An 8,042-nucleotide genomic window follows, 5' to 3' on the forward strand; every position below is an offset into this window, starting at 1 on the left:
ATTCCTCTATATTCTTCGAAATTATGCAACGAATCCAAGAATGGTGTCTCGTTTATCAATCCACCTCTCAATCGATCCTTATGTAACTTCTTATGTTCTTTGTTCCTTTTGTTTTTAAGTGTGGCCAATTCATTATCGTGCCACCTCGGCTTAGTAGATGATCTGATTTTAGATTTAGGTACGAACTTATCAAAAGCATCTCTCAATATTCCATAAAAAGTTTCCACCATTTGATCTATATCTTCCAAATGGTTCATTAGGACTTGATGAAAATCGATTGCTGATAGATGTTCCCGAATATCAACGTAATTAGCCTTTCTGAACGAATATATTTGGTGCTCCTCGTCTCCTGAAGAGATTTCCGGATTCAGCTCTATGTCACACCTTAATGGTACGTGGCTTGGGTCGCTTTTCTGAGCCGGGATCATACGGAAATCAGCTTTCGATATCATTGTAAGTTCTGGGTTATTAGTATATATCAAATCAAGCACATTGCCGACATCATTACCATAAGGAGACATCTGAAACAAACCATTATCCAACATTGTCATAGTGAATTCTCGTGCTATTACTGATTTCCTTTCGCTTGATTCACCACATAGTGGAATGTAATCAAATCCCATGTCGTTTTCCTGCCATTTCACTTTATTGCCAAAATTGAAGTCTCCGCACACGACAATTGTGTCTTGACGGTCAATTTTACTGTTTAAAGCTAAAATCGCATTTAAATGAGATTTATAGAAATCAGCTAATTCATCGCTGACCTGCCTGTACTGCACGTACACGGCGTAAATGTATAGGCTTGATTTCTTTTGTTGAATCTTAACGCAAACTGCTTCGAGACCTTTCATTTCATTGAACGTGAATTCTTCGAAACTCATTTTCTTATTAACTGCGTTTCATGAATTTACTTATGATTCAATTGAAAATGTCAAGGTCTTACATCGTAAAATTCATGTGACAGATATGTTGCCCCGACAAAAGCTCATCATAGACTGATTGTTACATTAGTAAGTATAAAACCGTATATATTTAAGTACTGATAGCAGTATATAAACGTATATATCATATGCTGAATGCTAACAGTATATCAACATATCCTTACATATACTGAAAAAATACGTATATATACGTTTTGAGTCATTTTCTTCGCTATTGATAAAAAACGATTTTCGAGACTACTCCGGAGAAATTTTTTCTAAGGGCCATGTCAGCCCAACAAAAAACTTTCGAGAAAAATGTTGTTCCACAAAATTCTCAGAATGGAACGACGATATTCGTTTGAACTATAGCTCTTTGGGATCGCCATCGGCCTGAATCCCGATTCCATATAAGCTGCTCGAAGTTTTGGCGAATTAACTCTTAAATGTCCTGAGATATCTTTGAAAAGCTCTAAAGCACTTATTGGGCCCCAGCATGGGAGAGGTCGACGCGAAATCACCCATCTTCGAACTTAGCCTGTCTTTTGGCATTGCCAAACGGGAAAAACACCGCCAAAGACTGTCCCAAGCCAGTTTGAAAAAGAGTGGAGGGAATGAAGTTTAACGAGGACGTAGCAGTAAATAAGATAGGATTAGATAGATCAATCTTAAGGTTGAATGAATCGTGAGCTGGAAGCCGAAAGAATTGGGGTTAAGGGACCAACGTTGAGGTGGAACAACACGATCAGGAAGCCAAAGGATAGAACGATCCCAGAATTCTTATTAGCTACTAGGTTAAGCTTTTAAAGGACGAATAACCTTTTGCTCAGATAGGTTCAAAAGAATGGGCAAAGCTTTATGGAAAAGAATGTTCAAAAAGAGTAACACTACCCCGTCGGGCACTGTGCACTTTGATAGGCACGGTGGTCCCGGAACGTGCAGAAATGTGCGGGTCAGAGCTCGAGGATTACCGGGGGCGAGCAAAGTAAAGCTTTCATACTCACCAACCCGCAGTAGCAAGCGTGGTGTTTTAATGCTAAAAACCTTCAAACGAAGCCATAACGAATTATACATTGACACATATAATGCCAGAACATTGTCGTCAAGACAAAAAATGCAAGAAATGGAAGAAGAGCTAGAAAAGATAAAATGGGATGTTGTGGGAGTGAGCGAAGTGAGAAAACCTGGAGAGGAATGCCTGAAATTACAATCAGGGCATACATTCTTCTACCGAGGAAGTGACAGTCAGATGCTGATGCACGGTGTCGGATTGTTCATAAACAAGCGGTGGTCGGATCGCATAATTCACACGAAAAGCATATCCGATCGAGTGATATACGTAAGCCTGAAGATAAATAACAGATACAGTGTCAAATTAATTCAGGTTTACGCACCCACGTCCACTCATGATGACGAAGAAGTAGAAAGATTCTATGAAGATGTCGAGAAAGCTCTGGACGAAAACCCTTCACATTACCAATATCTAATCGGTGATTTCAATGCGAAGCTGGGAAAACGAGAAGAAGACTCCGAAGTTTCTGTTGGTAGTTTTAGCAACGACCAAAGAAATGAGCGTGGAAATACTTTACTCAACTTCTTACAGCAACACAATTTGTATGCAATGAATTCATTTTTTGCAGGAAAGCCTCAACGGAAATGGACTTGGGCTAGTGCAGATGGTGTAACGAAAAATGAGATCGATTACATCATAACTGGCTGTAAGTCAACCGTTAAGAACGTTACGGTCCTAAACAATTTTTCAACCGGTAGTGATCACCGAATGGTTCGTGCAAGAGTCACGTTAAATACCAGATTTCAAAGATCACAACTAGTTCAGAAAAGTGAAAGGATTGACGTACAACGGCTTTACACACAAAATGAAGAATTTGCTACGAAAATGACTGCCGAATTAGATAACGTCAACAATCAATGTGAAACATTGGACGAATTGAATACCAAAATCGTCGATACAATAATGGGTTTCATGAAATCCAAATGCAAATCCGTCCAAGGGAAAGAATCAAAACTCAGCAGAGAAACATTAGACCTGATCGCAAGCAGAGCAGAGTTGGTAAAAAACGGAGGACGAGATTCGGTGGAATACCGGAACCTGTCTAAAAGTATCAACAGAGCAAGGAGATCAGATGAAAGAAAATATAATGTCCAATTGGCTCAAAACATAATTGAAGCTAACTGCAATATGAAAGTCCTACGGAGAAAAATGACAAACGCCAAAAACGAAATCTTCAAATTACGAGACAAAACAGGAACGATCCAAACGGATCGAAATGCGATATTAAACATTGCAACAGAATTTTATGAGAATTTGTTTTCTTCAGCAAGACAGAGCCCAACGGAAGAAACCGAAGATAGACCAATAATAAGAAACGTGGGATCGGAGGATATGCCCGACATAACTGTTGATGAAGTCAAAGCTGCAGTAGCCGAGATGAAAAACAAAAAGTCTCCCGGAGAAGATGGTGTTCCAGTGGAAGCCATTAAACTAGGTGGAGACTCATTATTAAAGGCAATCACGGCTTTGTTTAATCGATGTCTCCAATGGGAAGAAGTACCAGAAGCCTGGGAAAATGCGGTAATTACATTGCTGCATAAAAAAGGAGACATAACAAAGCTGGAAAATTACCGACCCATAAGCCTATTGTCAACACTCTACAAGTTGTTTATGAAAATCATTACGAAGAGGAACACTAACAAGTTCGACTTCTACCAACCTGTTGAACAAGCTGCTTTCAGATCTGGTTTCAGCACAAACGACCATTTGCAGGTGATGAGAACGCTTATTGAGAAGTGTCGTGAATACAACATCGACATAGTCTTGCTATTCATAGACTTCGAAAAAGCTTTCGATTCAGTGGAAACATGGTCGATATTGGACGCATTAGACGAATGTAGAGTAGACTCAAGGTACTCCAACACAATTCGATATGTGTACAAAAATGCTACTTCATGTATAAAACTTCATAAGAGCACGGAGAAATTCAGAATTGGCCGAGGTGTAAGGCAGGGTGACACCATTTCACCGAAATTATTCACGGCGATTCTGCAGAGTATTTTTAGGAAGTTAAACTGGAGTAAAATGGGAATAAAGATAAATGGAGAGTACCTGAGCAATCTCCGCTTCGCTGATGACATTGTACCGATAGCAGCGAATCTAGGTCAGGCTCAGCTTATGCTACAACAGTTAAGTGAAGAGGCGAGCAAAGTTGGCCTCAAGATGAACTTATCGAAAACAAAAGTCATGACCAACATCGGGGACGATAGAGAAATCAAAATTGGTGACACTGTCATTGAACGAGTCGACAGCTATGTATATCTAGGACATAAACTGAAGTTAGGTCTGGACAACCAAACTGCAGAAATAAGACGTAGGATTGGTCTTGCATGGGCAGCGTTCGGAAAACTCAGACTAATTTTCAAAAGCAAAATGAATAATAGTCTGAAACGCAAAGTTTTCGACACTTGTGTCCTTCCAGTGCTCACTTATGGAGCGGAAACGTTAACTTTAACAAAAGCATCCGAAGATAAATTGAGAGTGACACAAAGAGCCATGGAACGGAGTATGCTCGGAATAACACTCAGAGACAGAATGACGAATCAATGGATTCGACAACAAACCAGGGTCGTTGATGTCATGGAAAGAATAGCATCTCTGAAATGGAGCTGGGCGGGACATATTGCAAGAAGGACAGACGAACGTTGGACCAAAAAGATCATGAACTGGCGACCATATAAAAGACGAGCTATAGGTAGACCACCAGAGAGATGGACAAACGGAATTAAGAATATTGCAGGTACAAACTGGCAGCAAATGGCAATGGATCGTACGAAATGGAAAGAAGTTGGAGAGGCCTACATCCAGCAGTGGATAGAAACAGGCTGAAAAAGAAGAAGAAGAAGAAACGGGAAAAAAATAATTTTTAAAATCGGATGCGTTCTACTCAAGTTAGAGAACCCACGGACAGACGGACTCTTTTTCCCGCTGATTTGGCATCTATGGACAACCACAATTGGTTTCCCCGTACTCAGTGAGTGCAATTCGACGTGTTACAAACGTATGCGTAAACCCATAAGACCCCGGTACTTCATACGGGTCTAAAAATGTAGAATTTGTCTTGCATGAGCAGCGTTCGGACATATATGGAGCGGAAACGTTAATGTTAACGAAAGTTTCCGAAGACCTGGAGACTGTGGTATTTTGACCCTCATATGGTCCTGGAATTCTATTGGATGCTAAAAGGTGCCCATGAATACGAGCGACAAAAAATGTTCTACGATTCTCCTGGAAAATGCATATTAGGGCAGACAAAATAGAAGGAAAATCGGAAAATAGTCGTGATAAGCCCTTGATCTGAAATTGGTGTCATTTGATGCCCACGCACCCCAATGAGCAGTAAAACCATCACCAAACAAAATTCAGTTTTGTCAGTTTTTGTCGTCATATACCCTTGCGTCAAACGTATGACACACATTTCAATGAACGAAAAACACATCGCCAGACAAAAAAAAGAGAACTGTGAGCCGCCAGACAAAATTAAAACTCGAAAATTGTCACTTTTTGTCGTGATAAGTCCTCGACCTAAAATTGGTGTCAATCGATGCCCACGGACTCCAATGATCAGAAAAACACCGCCAGGCAAAATTCACTAAGATCTCTGAGCCGCCAGACAAAAATAAAACTAAAAAATGGTCAATTTTATGTCGTGACAATTCAATGAGAACTGTGAGCTGCCAGACAAAAACAATGTTTTCTTTTCGTCTTATGGCTCACAGTGTTTAGTGTATTTTGTCTGACAGCTCATAGTTCTCATTGAATTTTGTCGGGCGGGTGTTTTTCTGCTCATTGGAGTCAGTGGGCATCGAGTGACGCCAATTTTAGGTCAAGGACTTATCACGACAAAAAGCGACCATTTTTCGATTTCCCTTTTGTCTGGCATGCCCCACTATGCATTTCCCAGGAAAATCATATGACATTTGTTGTCGCTCGTATTCATGGGTACCTTTTTAGCATCCAAGAGAATTCCAGGACCATATGAGATGAGGGACTCAAAATACCACAGGCTCCAGGTCTATATGCTTCAAACTACGCTCAGAGATAGAATGACAAATCAATGGATCCGACAGCAAGCAAAAGCCGTTGATGTCATGGAAACAGTAGCATCTCTGAAGTGGACCAAAACGATCATGAACTGGAGACCACCTAAAACACGACCAAGAGGTAGAATAATGGTAGAATTGCAGGCACAAATTGGCAACAAGTGGCAACGGATCGTTTGGAGTGGCAGAGAATTGGGGAGACCTACGTCCAGCAGTGGATAGAAATAGGCTGAAAAATAAGAAGAAGAAGTTCCTTTTAGTGCGTTCAACACGCGACTATGGTCTACCGAGAAAAAAAAATGAAACCACTGATGCGATTACTATGAATAATTTGAATTTATTTTTATATTTATTTTAAAAGATACTCACAGTCTGATTAAATTGTTTTTCCTCTCTGTTTTTCTTACAAATTACAAATTGGGAAAAGTAACCGAATTTTCCGAATTTTTTCTCTTCTTCTCCGTTTAAACAAAAACATTTTCCTTCTGTCTATTAATATAAAATAATAAAAAAAAATAGTAAAAATAATCAAATTAACTAATTTGCAAAAATCCAAAAATAGTCTTTCGTAATCGGATTTCCAACCATATTCATTAGATTTAATAGTTTCTCTTTTCTCTCCGCACACACATATATATATATATATATATATATATATATATATCTCGTTCATTGTTTACATTCCCATTTAATTATCGATCGACAGTCCACCCATGTATATAATTCACTCAATCCATTGCTAACACTTTTCTAATCGTGTGAAATAAACATTGGTTCGGCGACTCGTGCTTTTTGTGCGTTAGGGTTGTGTAATATCAGAATAGGCGCCTAGTGTACATCCCAATCAGATTGCATTGTAGAGACAAAAGACACATTTTGGTGCCAAAATGAAGTTAAAAAGACTTAAGTTTGAAAACAAAAGTTCAATTAAGGTCAAGTCAAATCTCCAAATTTTCCACTTTTCAGTCACATTGGCAAGAATTCAATTTTATTAAATTCACCTTGAAATTCACCAAAATTTCTAAACTAACGAAAAACCATTGTATTGTCGTACTACAATCATCATAATCAGAAAATGAAAGAACTATCTGTCAAGGGTCCGTTAGACTTTATTGCACCGAAAAGTCTGAAGAAACGGCGAGTTCGTGAAAAAGTGGTGAGTAGTCGACGATTCTTTATGAACTCACCAAGTCGATTTTTCAGTACAATTTAGACTTGTCGGTGTTCAGAAACTCTCTCGCTCATTTCATCATTATGTTGGAGCATTTACAAGTGTTGTGTTGTATGTATTCGTAACTATTTATGGTCGTTTGTCGAACATGGGTGACGAACATCGGCCCGATGCGAGTGTACGAAGCAGGGCCTAATATTGACAATTATTTCACCGAATTTCACTCAAGAACTTACTAAAGTTGTTGAAAAATTCCGAACAAATTTCCGAAACATTCTTTACAGTCAAAGGCAATGAAATTTCAGCATGAATTTTCGTCAGCTGTGTTTCAACTGGCCCACATAAATAATCAAGTTCGTTTATACGTAATTATACGGTTTTACCACTACCACGCGCGTGTGTGTAGCAGCTTCAACCGTATAAACAGTTGGGATTTTTTGTGTGGATCAGCTGAAAAACAGCTGACGAAAATTCCTGCTAAAATTTCACTTCCTCTGACTGCATTTTTTAAAAGAAATGTTTCGTCAACATTTTAGTGTTTTTATCGCCGATTTTATTTGAAGCGTCTGAAGGCTGTACCTCATTCAGTGATAATTAGTTGGAATTTCAATTCGGAGAGTCCTGAGGGGGAAACTACTCGGGTAATTGATTACACACCCTGCTTGGAATTGCCGGAGTAACCGATAATTAACGCAACTGAAAGCAATTAAAGGGAATTGAAAGAAATTGACAGGAAGCACCTATAGACATTGAAAGCAATTGAACGGAAATAGAGCTAATCCGGTAATCAGATGAATTGATCCGGTAATTGAGATAATTAAATGAAATTGACAGGA

This window comes from Bradysia coprophila, unplaced genomic scaffold (genome assembly GCF_014529535.1).
Source record: "Bradysia coprophila strain Holo2 unplaced genomic scaffold, BU_Bcop_v1 contig_538, whole genome shotgun sequence".
NCBI classification, from domain to species: Eukaryota; Metazoa; Arthropoda; class Insecta; order Diptera; family Sciaridae; genus Bradysia; species Bradysia coprophila.